Source organism: Mesocricetus auratus, unplaced genomic scaffold (assembly GCF_017639785.1).
Source record: "Mesocricetus auratus isolate SY011 unplaced genomic scaffold, BCM_Maur_2.0 Super-Scaffold_100003, whole genome shotgun sequence".
Lineage (NCBI taxonomy): Eukaryota > Metazoa > Chordata > Mammalia > Rodentia > Cricetidae > Mesocricetus > Mesocricetus auratus.
This window is the reverse complement of record NW_024429188.1, coordinates 67929476-67945794: the sequence shown is the minus strand read 5'-3', so window position 1 is coordinate 67945794 and position 16319 is coordinate 67929476. Positions and strand designations below refer to the sequence as shown.

The 16319-nt window shown below is 34.3% G+C and overlaps 1 protein-coding gene across 6 annotated transcripts in view; it reads right to left on the bottom strand.

Annotated features, from left to right (window-relative positions):
• Nucleotides 1–16319, bottom strand: part of Diaph2 (diaphanous related formin 2) — a 722722-nt gene that overhangs the window by 555268 nt on the left and 151135 nt on the right. The window lies entirely within an intron of this gene.

Sequence of the window (16319 nt, the reverse complement as noted above, 5' to 3'; positions counted from 1 at the left end):
ATTTTAATTAATTGATTCAGTCTAAAGCATTTAATTCCCAACTAGCCACCTGTTACTACCACGGTGTAGATAAATCTTTAAAAGTCACTGAATACACTTATTAGATAGCAACTAGTGTTTAATGTAATTTTCAGTGTATAGGAGGTTATTTCTAAAATTCATTATCTCATCACAGCTCCTTTGCTTTGTCACCTTGCTGCAACTATATAAGTAGTTCAGGAAAAAAACTGAAAGGAAAATATCAACATGTTCACCATATTAATAACACATATTCATCTTCCTGGTAAATTAATCTTTTTGTTTATTTTCTGTTTTTAGTTTTTCAAGACAGAGTTTCTCTGTATAGCCCTGTCTGTCCTGAAACTTGCTCTGTAGACCAGGCTGGCCTCGAAATCAGAGACCACCTGCTTCTGTCTCCTAAATGCTGGGATTAAAGGTATGTACCATCACTGTGCTGTGATATAACTAATCTTAACTTTACCATTCCTTTAATATGATAAAATTCATGTGAACTAAAATTCTAACTTTACTCTCATTTTCTAAATTCATACAAATTATACTATCTGCCAAGAATCAAAGCAAGTTCGCCCATATTGTTTGGAACTGCTATCATTAGATGAGATGGAAGTTTCTTATTTCAATAATGTTCCAATAATGAAAAATGTTTTGCCTAGAATTTCATATTATTTGACTTTTCATTGGGAATGCCTTTTTAATGTAAAAATTCACCAATTATTCTAAATTTGAAATTCCATTATTATGTTAAGGGCCTAAAAATATCTTCCAACATATCAGGCAATGTATTATGGCAATATTATCAGTATTAGTGCACTTAAGATATTATGATAAAAGTCAACATTTGTGTCTTTTTATTTTTTCTATTAGGAATTAAATGAGATTCAAAGACCAAGTACTATTTTTTAATTTATCCATAATAACTCCAAAACAACACAGATGCATATTTTGTTGATTTTTCATGCTTTGTTACAAAGTCCAAGAAGGTTACTACAGAATTACCACATATAATGCAGATTTAAGTAAGCAATAACAAAAATAGCATTGAAAGGGTTCATAAATTCCTCTCATTGATCTACCCATCTCAATAACACCAAGTATGCTTAGCACAATTTTTACATTTTTGCTAATCATCTCGCTTTCTATGACACTGCAAAATCCTTCAGTAACAATGGATAGAATGATAAGAAGCATACACTAGTAATAAAAACCAGTAATAAAAAAAACCCTAAAACTTGACAAGTTTAGAGTCAGATACTTCTTTAATGGAATCCTCAAATTCACTTTTTAAATAATAGGTCACACTGATCCATTTGGGAAGCTTTTATGTAGAGATCTTTTATATTCTGACATTTTCTCTGTCTGGAAGATCTAGTCCAAGTCCTCACTGCTGGGACCATCAGAGAAGTCCCAACATAAAGTATTGTTCATTCCATTCTCAAGGTGTCATCTTAATATATAAACTAATTGCTTCACATAGGTATATCATGATCAACTGCCTCCCCCCCCCCAATAATAAAACCTGTACTGGGTAAGAATATTGCTTGAGCTGCTCACCACTGTATCCCATGTCTGAAGTAACTGCATTACAGAATAAGCCATCACTATATAGATACTGGAAGGATGGATTGGTAATAAGCAAATGAATAGTTGACAGGCACATTTGATTATTCTAAGCTTCTAAAACCAGTTAATACTCATTATTATACTGGTGAGTGATAGAAGATTAGCAAGGCACTCTTGAATATGTTTGCAAAGGCGTTTCCAAAGATCAGTCCAGTCATGAAGGATCTGACATCATTCAAATTTTAAATATACTATTATGAAAGGAGAGGCCTAATTTGAGGAAGTGATCACTGGAGGTGTGACTTTGAAAGATATCACCTTTCTTTGTTTCATGTTGCCCATGGTGGAAACATTCATGTTCTGACATGTGTTCCTGGATGCAAAGCTTCTTCCTTCCCTCAGTTGCAGATTATTTTCAAAGTCACATCCACAGTAAACGTTTCTTCAAACTCTGAAATTTTGAGCTAATATAAGACTTCCCTGTATAACTTTTGTCTCATAAATTTGTCAGTGACCAAAAACTAACACAGACTAGCTTGAGAATGTGAAAGCTTGCAAAGGTTTCAGGCAAAAGATGGTCAAAGAAATTGAGTTCACAGGAAGTAAATTAAGACATCATACAGCATTCCAAGGAAACTCAAAATTCACTGCCTAGTTTGAACCTTGCCCTGATTTATCTTGCAGCATCCTTTGGGCAAGAATATATACTAGTCTTTATAAACCATTTTCCTCATGCATGGCATAGGAATAATAAATATTTCTATTTAAGATGATGTATAAAAATAGGTTCCAAAAATGACTTTATATGTATTCTATCATAAATGTAGAAAATTTTCACTCCACTTGCTAACTGAAATTTAATAGGATTGTTTTAATGGACACGTATGCTCATGGCTGACACGCTGTTTATGGACACTTAAACCAGCACATCATAGTGGAAATCACCCTTCTGCACATCTACCAACCCACATTTCTAAAATATGTTATCAGAGGGCTACTCTCTCAGTCCAGATACACAGAGGAGGGCCTAGACCCTGCCCCAAATGATGTGACAGACTTTGATGGCCCTCTATAGGAGGCCTCACCCAGGGTAGGATGGAGGGGGTTGGTGGGGGAATGGGAGTATGGGAGGGAGATAGAACTGGCATTGATATGTAAAATAAGATTGTTTCTAAATTAAATATATTTAAAGTGTAAATAAATAAATAAAATATGCTGCCAATTTTTGTTATCTTTTTCTTGATTTATTGAGAAGAAGGAACACTCTGTAGCATAGTCTTCCATTGAAATCGCTATGTAGCAAAGGCAGGCCCTGAACTTATGACAATCTTTCTGCAGCAGGCTCACAAGCAGCTATGATTGTAGGCATGAAGTCACCATGCTCAACTTTGGGAAGAAGCTTACATTATATCATTTGGATTCGTGATTGTTACAGGGAATGGAAACAAGCTAATGTAGAAGGGAGAAAACAACATTTACAGAATAATATTTTTCACAATTAAAAGTACTTAAGATGTTTAACATAAGCTCACATTTGAACACTGCAAAAACATGATAGCTTGTTAAGGTTAGAATGGTTCTTGAAAATCAAATCTTTTGACATTGTCATTACAGAAATAAAGAAGGCAGCAGAGCACTGTGATGCACCTCTCATCCTAGCCCTTTGGAAGCAGATTCAAGTGGGTCTCTGAGTTCAAGGCCAGTCTGGTTCACATAGTGAGTTCTAAGACAGCCAAGACTACACACTGAAACAACTAGAATCTGGAGAATAGCTAGTGGAACAATTAGTGAGGTTTCCAAACTAAAGTATAAATATTTTGAACGTCCACTTTCCCCAATACTGAATAAAGAATTGAAGCAACAGGTACATAAGTTTTAAATGACTTTAAAAATGTCAAAGTGTGTATCTTCAGCATAATCAATATGACACAGCATGATATTAAAGAAATAACCCTGAAAGAAAACAATATGATAGATTAAACTAAATCTCACTGTACTTAATAGGCTGTAATACAAGAATGGCTTATTATTAACATCCGGTTCTGATATTGAACAAAGGCAACAACTAGATAATGAATGGATAATAATTGAATTTTTAATTACCTGCTCTGTATGAGATTAATGAAAATTACCACTGTGCCATTTGATCTTTAAAAAATAATGCAGACAAACTTAGTAATTAGAGTACAACATGCTATTCCAAAGCTAGGTGAATAAAAAGATTTCCTAATTTGAAGCCATTCCTTAATTTGAAAATCATTAGAATGGAGAAACCTGTTCGTATGACTATGCTTATATTATTCTATGACAGTACACAGAAAACTCAAATGTACTTTTTGTCAAATCCCCCTTTACTCTAAAATGCCATTTTAATATCAAAACTAGACAAGAAATATTTTAAAAAGAACATTCTAAGTCTGTAGTGAAAATGACAAACTTCTAAGTTTAGTGACTTGCACCAATCTTTTTATTTCATTTTTTAATGTAAAAACAAATTGACTTTTAATTTGGGAAAAGGATTCAGAATTCTAGTTGGAAACATACCATGCTGTGAACACTGGATGGAACCATTGATTACAGAGCTCTTCCAGCTACAGTATGCACACAGATAGCAATTACTGTCCATGGGGCCACCTTTAGAGAGGGCAATATTATCTTGAAAAAGGCAACACAGCTACTGATTGTGCTGATTAAATTTTGTCAACTTTATACAATCTGCTGTCACCTGAGAGGAGAGAACATCCTGTAAGGGACACTCCTATCAAACTACCCTGTAGGCATGTCTGTGGGCATTTTCTTGAGTGATGTGGGAAGACCTAGTTGCCTGGAAGTGGTACATCTACTGAACAGGTGGTACTAGAGAGCAAGCAGAGCAGCCGTGGGGAGTAGACAGTAAAGTGGAATTCCTCTATGCTCTCTGCTTCAGTTCCTTCCCACGGGTTCCTGCTCCAATTTCCCATCATGATAGACTTTGATGGGGATGTGAAAGCTTTAGCAACATTTGTTCTATAGAGGAAAAACTATTAAGAAATAAAAGTTTAATCTTTTCACTATACATTTTAACATTTTACAGATCCAACTTCAATGCTAACTTTGAACAATGTAACAAAACCAGTTTAATAATGCTGTTGTTAATTATAAATGTTTCCTGCAGCCTAAATAAAAACTGCATTGTAAGTAGGTAATGAAGCTATAAATTGGAAAGGAAATAAAAATGTCTTTCATGAAACAAGAACTGATCCCATTTTTTTCCAACCTCTAACTTTCCAAGCATTTGAGTAAGTGCTATCTGTCAAAATGATTGCAGTGAATACTACTCAGTTCCTTGCCTTACTGCTGATAGGCAGCAAAGTATCAACCAAGCATTGAAAAGATAAATAAATGAGAACTAAAAGAACAGAAAGATTGTCATGAAATAAAAACATATGCATGACTTTGGAATTAATTGAGATTGAAAGACTTAGTCATCAATGGTACCTTACATGCTTATAGCACAAAGAGCTTTCACTAAACTTCCTATACACCATTTCATTTGAGCCTAACACGTAGGCAAGATATTGCTTAAAAATGCTTCTCACAGTCTCTGGTGGGGGCTATATTATTTACAATGAAGTATTATACCAAATGGAAGGGAACAAACATTTCCTCACTATACCTCACCCTTATTAGTCTTGTGAAATTTTTTACTTTGTCGCTTTAATTCTGGGCCTTCAGTTCCTGTTCTACAAAATGAAAATATTATGGTGTCTATCTGTAGGCTTGTTGTGAGAGTAAAATAGTAATTTTGGTAAAGGAGAATTTCTGATTGTTCCATTTTGTGTTTCTGTTGCTGTGATAGAACAACCAATCTAACCAAAAGAATCTTGGGAAGGAAAAGATTTTTTTACCTTATGACAGTCAAATCACACTGCATCATAGAGGGACGCAAGAGCAGGAGATCAAGGCGGGATCCTTTTCCAGAAACCACAGAGGATCGCTGTTTACTGCCTCTTTCTCTAGTTATGCTCATCTAGCTTTCTTATATAGCACAAACCTACCTGCCTGGCGATTGCGCTACTTCCCCAAATCAATCATCTATGAAAACAAACTCTCACAGGTATGGTCGAAGATGAATTTGAGCCAGGAAAATCTTCAACTGACTTTCCCTCTCCCCAGCTGACTCTGGGTTGTTTCAAGTTGATAATAAAAATTAACAAAGACATTGGTATATAGTAATCATTTAATTAGTAAATAATTATATGATATGTTATTTTGTCACTAATTTTATGATTTCATGAATGCCCAAACACTTATCTTATGAAAAATTATCAATGGTATAAATATTATCCGCATCTGATCAACTATATGTTTGAGCAGAGGTAGGCTTCTAATCTTCCAGAAATATTCAGGAATGGAACTGTATCACAGACAGGTAAGAGATCATAAGCATATTTTGAGAGTCCACAGGGATCCTTGACTGGCTGAGAAGGGAATGTGCAAAAGAGAAGGCTAACTGGGAAAATCTGTCTCCTGTTCCCCTAATAATGAGAACATTTACATATTTATATTCTGCTGAAGATTCCTACCAGCAAAGGAATTCTCATGCTAAATAAAATAAAGTTTTAAGCACACTGAGCTACACAATCTCAAAGGCCCAGCTATTTGAATGTGTGATTCATAACATGTACAGTGGAACAGAAACTTTGATTTGTTTTATGTGTGTGTGAAATAAGTTTAATTGACTACTCTCTATTCGTGCATTAACAATGCAGGTTTCCAATGTCTTCATGAAACAACAAAATGAACACAAAGTATCTGCTATGGGGCATAGGGGGTCAGTCCTTCTTATATTAGAATATTATCACTTAGCATGTAATGTATTCTCAAGTCTGATAAGCGGTGAGACAAAATGATGTCACAGCAGAGCTCATATTCTGCTATTTAATGAGCAGAAAGATTATTATTGTAGATGATAGAGGATGAGGCCTTAAAGAATCAATGAATCTATTTGAGGGAAGAAGTTCAAAGTCTAAAAAATGCTATTCATGTAAGGCAGACTAAGCTATTTAGGTCAGAAGTTAATCACTGAGATACAAAAACTCAAACACAGCATGTTTGGAGATTTGCTACTACATCAATGAAACTGGAACTCTGGCTAAAAACTCTCCAACTAGAGCTCTTGAACATAGTTTAATGGGTTCTGCCATGGGTAAGGTAATTTTAAAACTACAAAGTTTCTTTTCTTAAGATGATAGCATTAAGCATAAACTGAATTACTTAGATAGACACCTTCTAACCAAGTCCAGTAGCCTAATCTCTGCTTTTACATTTGAATCAAAGATAATATTTTTGCTGGGAAGTTAAATATTCATTATTGAATCCTGATAAAATAGCCTTAGTATGAAAAAGTATTTGTACCAAAATAAAAAACAAATGACATCACCACATGTTGCCTGTAGAGATTCCCCAAATGAGGGCCTCACCCTCCCTGAAGAATGATGTGGGGATTGGGCCGGGGGCTGGGGGCTGGCTGGTGGAGGGACAAGCGAGGAGGGGTGGGAGAGGGAGCTGGGATTAACATTTGAAGCATGGATGTTTCTAATTTAAATAAAAACATATATTGGAAAAAAAAGCCCATCCAAAAAAATTTTAAGTGCAGGTCATACAGGAAGCACATATGGCACTGTAGGCAGAGAGAGTCCAAAATTGTCTCCCATGCAATCCACCTTATCAATAGCAATTTAAAGTGACAAAATCATTTACCACTTAAAATCAGGTTAATTTAAATCTTATTGGATTTTTATTTTTTAATTTAAAGAATGAATGTTTAGTTGTCATGGACAAATGAGAAAAAATGGAAAAGAAGATCATTGAAGATATGAAACTATGTCATCTATGTAAGTGGGCTGGAGATCTGGGGCAATAATGATAGAAAAACCAACATGTTCCCCAATGTGAAGCAGCCCTCGGGTGTGTTAATGTCATCTGCATGTTACACATCAGCAACCTGGGGCTTGGAAAAGCCAAGCAAGGCCATGGTATGTATAAGTGGTAGAGCCAGAAATTACAACTCAGGTCTGTCTAACTATAAGGCCTGTGTACTTAATGACTTCAGCTCCTTACTAGCAGTAACAAGGTGGTGTTCAAAATGACCAAGGGAAAAATGTACAACCTGAGGCTCCAAGTCAGGATTTACGTCTTACCCTTACTTTTAAACAGAACTGACAGAAGGAGATGATGGCAACCTGGCACCAAACTGATCAAGTGAAATGAATGGGTGACAGGATAGCTGTTCTGTGTCGCTCCTTTCTATAAAAATCGACTAGCAGCTATCCACAGGCAAGAACACCAGAGTGAATGACTTGAAAGTAAGACTGTAACATTCCCTAGTGCCACAGAATAGAGAAAAGTCACTATTCAATCTTCAGAGATGAGGTTCATTATATACCCCTTTCACCTCGAGTGTTATGCACATACACAAAGGCCCACTGGATCCATGGTTTCCAATGAAGAAGGGAGAACTGCAAGGGAATGTTCAACTGCCTCATGACTATCAGAGCCTTTCCATGAATCTTAAACAATTCAGTAACAATTCAAAACGCTAAATTCATTATACAGAAAACAAATACCCAATCAAAAACAAGACAATGAAACTGAACCAACAATTTGTGAAAGAAAACACAAAAATGACTGACAAATATGTGGAAAGAAAATTTCAACATCACAGCCTTATAGAGAAATGCAAATCAAAAACAATAATAGCATGTTATTTTACTTTTGCAAAAATGGTTATTATAAGATTGTATTATCAAAAATAGTAAGTGTTAAAACTGTAAAGAAAGGGACCAATGTACATTGTGATGAGCCTCAACAAAGCAACATCTGGAGGCATCACCATCCCTGACTTCAAGCTCTATTATAGAGCTGTAGTCCTGAAAACAGCTTGGTATTGTCACAAAAATAGACAGGTATCCCAATGGAACCAAATTGAATACCCTGATATTAACCAATACATGCATGAACATCTGATCTTCGACGAAGAAACTAAAAATGTGCAATGGAAAAAGAAAGCATCTTCAACAAATGGTGCTGGCATAACTGGATGATGGCATGAAGACAAATGTAGATAGATCCATGTATATCGCCACACAAAAAACTTAAGTTCAAATGGATCAAAGACCTCAACATAAATCCAGCCACACTGAACCTCTTAGAACAGAAAGTGGGTGGTACCCTTGAAGGAATTGGTACAGGAGGCTGCTTCCTGAACATAACACCAGTAGCATAGACACTGAGGTCAACAATTAATACATGTGACCTCCTGAAACTGAGAAGTTTCTGTAAGGCAAAGGACACAGTCAACAAGACAAAATGGCAGCCCACAGAATGGGAAAAGATATTCACTTACCCCACATCTGACAGAGGGCTGATCTCCAAAATTTACAAAGAACTCAAGAAGCGAGTCTCCAAAACAACAAAGGATCCAATTAAAAAGTGGGCTATAGAACTAAATAGAGACTTTTCAAGAAGAGTACAAAATGGCTGAGAGGCATTTGAGAAAGTGCTCAACATCTCTAGTCATCAGGAAAATACAAATCAAAACAACTCTGAGATACCACCTTACTCCTGTCAGAATGGCTAAAATCAAAAACACCAATGACAATTTATGTGGGAAAGGATGTGGAGAAAGGGGAACACTCCTCCACTGCTGGTGGGAGTGCCAACTCATACAGCCACTTTGGAAATCAGTATGGAGATTCCTCAGAAAAATGGGAATCAGCCCAGCACAAGACCCAGCAATTTCACTCTTAGGCATATATCCAAAAGACACACATTCGTACAAAAAGGACATCTATTCCACAATGTTCTTAGCAGCATTATTTGTAATAGCCAGAAATTTGAAGCAATCTAGATGCCCCTCAACTGAAGAGTGGACAGAGAAAATATGGTACATTATAATAATTACTACCATTCAAATTTCAGATAGAATTTAGATTTTGTCCCTTATACTAGAAATTTGTTGGAAAAACATAAAATGTATTATTTTTTTAATTCTCATTATTCCCAGTAACTTTATCGTAATATAAGATGTATTAGCCCCATTTTACATATTTGACAATTTCTTCAAATTCTGCAATAATCCACAGCAACATATGAATGAAGCTGAGAATGGAACGTGGGGCATTCGATTTCTAATCCAGTGTCCTACTCACTTTTCTTTTATCTCTGATATCTTTGGTGCTTTTAATTATCCTAAAACGCACTTGAGGCTCACTTACTCTTGAAAGGAGTGAGTTAGCTGTCAAGAGCACAAAGGTTCACAACTTACAAAGCAACTGTTGAGTTTGGAAAAATAACACACATATTGGTATTAGTAGCAACAATATGTGATGTATTATCACAGAGCAATGTACTTCCTTACACACGCACACACACACACACACACAAACACACACACACACACATTATTCCAAATGTAAAAGAGTCTACATTTTGTACTCATTGCCTTCAATATGAGTTGCATAAGATTTAATTTTGTAAATTATCATAGCTGATACATAGAAGGGCACAGTGGTGTACACCTTTACTTATATTACACGGGCGGGAGATGCATGAGATCTCTGTGAGCCTGAGGCCAGCATTGTCTACACAGTGTGTTCTGTTATGCCAGGGTTAAACAGGGAGATCCTGTTTTAAGACAAAATAAAACAAACAACCAAAACGTCACAGAACTTCAGAAACTTAGATAAAACAGGTAGCAAGTGAAAGAATAAAATGAATAACAATAAAAGGCACAAGATGGTGCAGGAAAACTTAGAATAGAAAAAAATGATGCCGGGAATCAGAAAGAAAGAAACAAAGAGAGACAGACAGACAGAAAGAAAGAAGAGCTTGTGTTTCCATTGAAAAACAGGCATAATCTGTTGACTTCTTCGAACAATGAAGATTTCAAACCCTTTAATCTCTTCTGAGAGAAGAGCTGATAAATTTTGGAAATATTTTTCCATTTACAATCATCAGATAAAGAGGGAGTATTACAATGTTTATCTGTGCTGCCGTATTTTATGTCCTTAACAAAAAGCATAGTTTATGCTGTAATTATACATTTAAAATTAATCTACTAAGAATTTATGCTTTCATTTATTTACATGAATGTATACACTATTTAGTATATGTGTATATATGTGTGAATTAATTTTCATGTAATATTTTATTATCAATTTATTATTTCTCATTTACGAAATGTTACCCTTGGCTCTCTCAATGGCATTTCATATTCTTGTATGTTCCCACTTTTCATATGTGAGAAAATTTTGTTAAATTCAAAAATTCAAATAAAATGCCCATTTTGGTATACTTATAACTGAAGAAAGTTAAAGAAATGTTATATATTTATAGTCTTTATCTCATCTCATCTAAAATTGTACTCTCTTCATTAGGCTGTTTCTGCAGCTTTCAGAACATTCTAAATTCATATATATTTATAAATCTCTACTTAATTTACTCTGATCAATTTATATATTGCTAGGATTATTAACGTGCTCTTTTCACTGTTCTGTCACACATTATTGTTGTAAAGAAATGGTATTGGTACCTTCTAATTTTATTAATGAACATGGAGGTATATATGTTTTGATTTTATCCTCCTAAATCTCAGAATTACCATCTTCAGCTGAAAAAATAAGAAAAAAACAAAAACAAAAACGGCTTCAGGACTTTGAACTTCTATTCCTGCTGTAAAGGTTTTTTTCTTGGTTGTTTCAATTAACCTTTATATAGGGAAACAGAAATTGAAGTATCAGTGACACTGCAGTTGCATGTTTCATTTTGGTATGCTATCCCACTAGCTACAGATGGCCCTGCCAGGGACTAGTTCCTACATAGTTTGTCCAATCCCAAGTGAGTATCCTTGAACACATGCACATATGAGCTATGCTACATGTACTCAGTAGACTGTGTGTGTGTGTGTGTGTGCCTGTGTGCATATGTGCCTGTGTGTCTGTGTGTCCGTGTGTGTTTAAGATTAGTATTTTTGTTATCAATGAAATACATTAAAATTTTCCAGAGACATCTTACATGCATAGTAGTAACTGTTTTGGAAATGGGCATATAAATGTATTTTAACTGTCTCAAATAGATAATATGTCTAGAAATTGCTTTGGAACTTTCACTACTACAATAAAACTAGTCTATAATTTTGTTCAAGCAGTACTTGGAGCTTCTCAACATTCTTGTAAATAGGTAGCTGATTATTATTCTGGAGTGTTCACTCCTTGCTGTAAGCATGAAATAATTTACAGCTGTAAATGATGTAAAAGAACTTGCAGAAGTTTCAACAAGTTCTATAGCATATGCTCTCAAAGAGCATTCACATTATACTCATGTACAATGCATTTGAAATGAAATAGCAAGGCAAGTCTTTTCAATTTCACCTTAATTTAAAAACAAAACCAAACCAAAACAATCCTGAATTCAAAAGAATATGTGCTGCTTCCAGTTCATTGTCTTGTGACAATGCACATACCTTTCATTTCACTGGAAATATTGAAAATTCAAATGCAAAGACTCTTGTTTTTGTTTCTCATGGCTATCGTCCAATGCTGCACACTAGAGAGATGCATACTAGTAGAAAGAGAATGAGTAGCTACAGGTAGCATTGGAATAGCAGAAAGCTTATTATGCATTCCTCTCTCTGCATCTTAACACTTTCTTGTCTTTCACTTAACATTAAGAAGAATAAATAATTAATTCTTCTGAAGTATATAAATCCAACTAATTAAGACTCTACTACTTGAACACTACCATAAACTTTAAAGACATAAGCACTAGAGAAAGGAAAACAACTTCGATTCGGTTTTTATATGTTCTGATACACACATTGTATTTTTGGTGTCTATTAGGTGAATAATATGAAAGAAACATTTAATTTTGAATGATTGGGATCAACATATTAGACACTGAGTCCCTGCTAGTGGCTTTCGCAATTTGAGCTCTTCTTCCCTATACTTTTACACAAATACATGTTAATAGATTGTCTTTTGTTCTATATTTGTTTTTCAGCATTCTGTCCTTTTTCGTGTTATATTTCGTTCCCAACATGTCAGTTACAGCCAGTTTGCATCTGTGTGTTATTTCAAAACCATTTTAAAAATCTATATTAAGGTTAATTCTCAGACACTTTCTAAAATTGTCGTATTTCAAGTATTTCCACAGTGTTCTAAAGCTTGTAATGTTTAAACAATTTAAATCCTTAGCTCTGATTTTATCTCACTTCTCAGATTCTTTGCATATATTTTTAAAACATTAAGCTCTAATTTGCCCACACTGAAAAAAATTTTTGTACTTTCTTTACTTGTCTAATCTTTAGTCATCATTAAAGCTTCAGCTTAAATATCACTTCCTCAGGGAAGCCTTCCCTGTCCTCCCAAATGAGGTCTCTATAATCTCCTGAATGTCTCCTTTAAGCACTAAGGATAATTAAAATGAATATTGGTTTATATCTGATTCCCTATCATCCTGAGAACAAAGAATAATCATTCTTATTTTGAACCGTTTGGTCATCCAATATTCAATAAATACTCAGTAAATGAATATACAAAAATCTATTCTGCTTCAACATGCAACATATTTATTTATAGCACGGAAAGCCACATGACCATTGTTGTCATATGTAACAAAACATGATACAATCCTAATTTGAAGAATATTACAATGGAAACATTGTGAAGTTTTAAAGCCAAAGTTAGAGCCTTAGCTGTCAATTCAAATTTGGATAAAACATGTTCCATCATGAGTTTAATTACATTATAGTTTCACTAACTGATTAAATGAGAAAATAAGTCATGCTCTACCAGCATTTCAGAGAAAAGCTGAGGAAAAAATAAAAATTCTAATTATCTAAGAAAGCTATCTTAAACAGTGGTGAGAAAGACTAATCAAAACACACAAAAGAAATTTATAATGCAGAATAAAACATAAATTAGGTTCATAATTTCAGAGTTAAGAAACCCAGATTTAAAGAAACAAAAGCTGCTGTTAAGTAGTCACTTGGTACCCCCTATTTACTTAAGGTAGGCTGAAAAATATGATTGTATTCTAAGCCTGCCAGTTGGTTGTTTCAGAATTTCATCTTTTTTTTAACTAAAAGCATTTCATTTCAAGTTTGCATCATAAAATCCATAACACAACAAGGTAGGTTAGAAAAAACAAATAAGTTTTGAGGGTTTTTTAAGCATTTTGTATATTTTATCTCATTTTCTTTAACTGGTTAAAAGATGTATGAGGTTATATTTTTTGGTGGTGGTGGTAGTAGTTTCTATATCTATTCTTTGTACAATGCTATTAGAAACTCCAACTTGTGATGCAGATGAAATATCTAGTACCAGTAGAAAGTCTTAGCTGTGTATTAAAATGAATAAGAACTTAGGGATAAATAGAATTTTATCAATATTGTTGCACCTGTTATTTTCATATATCACATAAGGTGACATAAGTAATGTATTCATTCTTTTATACCACTATGTAAGCTAAAGTAACTCATAATCATTTTAAAAGCACAATTTTTACCTTGAAAAATATATCTATAGAGTTAGAACAGAAATCTTAACTAAGTTGTCAAAAGTAAGCACTAAGCATTTAAATCTAGAATATGTGAAATATAATATGTGTGAATGACTTATCCTTCATTAAACATTACAAACCGGAAGAGATTTCAAAATAAAGAATCAAAAAATGCTATATTCTTAAATGCAATTAAACCAGCCTCAATGACATATGTACTTAAGAGAAACAGCAAAAATAAATGTATCATTACAGACTGAGTAGTAGTACATTCATAATACTGAAGAAAGTTTTACAGCTATTTCTAGAAAGTGAAATCCTAAAATAGAGAATGCTAACCCTTAGATATTAATGGGGTATTACTTGGAAGTATCTTTGGAATGAATATACATATCATAATTAGGAGAAATACTCTATGGTCCTGCTAAATTTATAAACTGTGTTGCTTTGAATGAGAATGGCCCCATAAGCAAATAGATTTGAATACTTGGGGGTAGCACTATTTGAAATGTTTAGGACGTGTGACCTTATTAGAGTAGCTATGGCCTTGGTGGAGGAAATATGTCAATCAGGGGTGGGCTTTAGGTTTCAAAAACTCAAGCCAGTCTCAGTGTCTCTGTCTCTTTTTGCTGGCCTAAGATCAAGACAAAAAACTCTTAGGTTGTTTTGCAGCACCATGTCTGCCTGTGTGCTGTCATGCTTCTCACCATAACAATAATGGACTAAATGTTCAAAACTGTAAACAAACCCTACTTTAATACTTTCTTTTATAAGACTTGTCATGGCCATAGTGTCACTTCAAATTAATAGAACACTGACTAAAATGAAAAAATAAAAAGCATACCTAAAATCAAGCCTAAATACCTAAAATTGTGACTTGTTATTATGTAATGATTTCATATATAAAATAAACACTCTAATAAAGTTTAAGCTTACAATGCAAGTTAATTTGTGTCTATAATAACACCTCAGATTTTCCTATAACGATTATAAAACTGTTCCAAAACCAGACATGGTGGTATCCACTTTTAATACCAGCACTCTGGAGGCAGAGTTAGGGGAATCTCTAGGAGTCCAATGTCAGCTTGATCTAAAAAGTGAGTTCCAGAACAGCTAGGGCTGTTAAAGAGAGAAACTATGTCTTGGGAAAAAACTCAAAACTTCCAAGTGTAAGAAAAATATAACTGTGTTAGCCATCAACAAAATAACCTACAGTACTTTTTCATCCTCATTCCTATCTTCTCAAACCTTAAAACTTTAAGAAATAAAATAATTAATGTAAAATGAATGTATTCAGGATGCTTTAATGGAAAAACAAAGGGCAAATAGCCAAAGTACTTGAATAAAATCTTGATACACACAAAAAATAGCAAGTACTATAACAAAAAACTTGACCCCTCTTTATCTTTTGACCAAGCATCATAGAACTGTCCAGTGTTAACTAAGAATATCAAATAGTGATAACACAGGTCTTCAATGGGGTTTTAGATATTCACAATTAATTAAAGCAAGCTTTTTTAAAAACCTAATACCCGTTACAGGCAAAACTGCATCTTCCATTTGAATTGGAACCCCTTTGCAATCAAAACTCTCCAGGAACAGTCACAGAAATGTCAGTTTGAAAAACACACTATTCACTACAGGATAATGAACAAAATGTACTTACTACTTGTATCAGAAATAATTTAAGGATAATGTAAAACACAATCAATGAAACCATATTGGACGTATTGGCAGAAAAAAATGAAAATGGTGAAGAGTCAGATATCTAGGCATTTAGAGATTCTCTCCCAAACTACTTCTACACATAGTACATCAGAACTCCTGTTCTTTAGGATCAGCAACTCAGGCCAGTATGTTTACTCTCCTTTCTGCCTTTCTCACAGCAGAGTTCACATAGAAGCCCAGTTCTCTCCAGCTGTACAAGGAACAATTTTAATAGAAAGAAAATGCCTCCCAATCATATCAAGAAGATGAGTCAACTGAAAGTTCATAGAGGCTCTGAGAAACCACTAAAAACAATACATTCAGCGTCATTTCTGTAATCTGGTCATGAATATACTCAAAAAAAGTCACTTAACTACAAGACAATCACTTTTAAAAACAGATCTAGTAAGATTAATGGGTCAGTCACCTGAAGTTAAGGAATGGATTCCAGAAATTATATCTAGATTAGATCACCTAGGCAGCTATGTAAT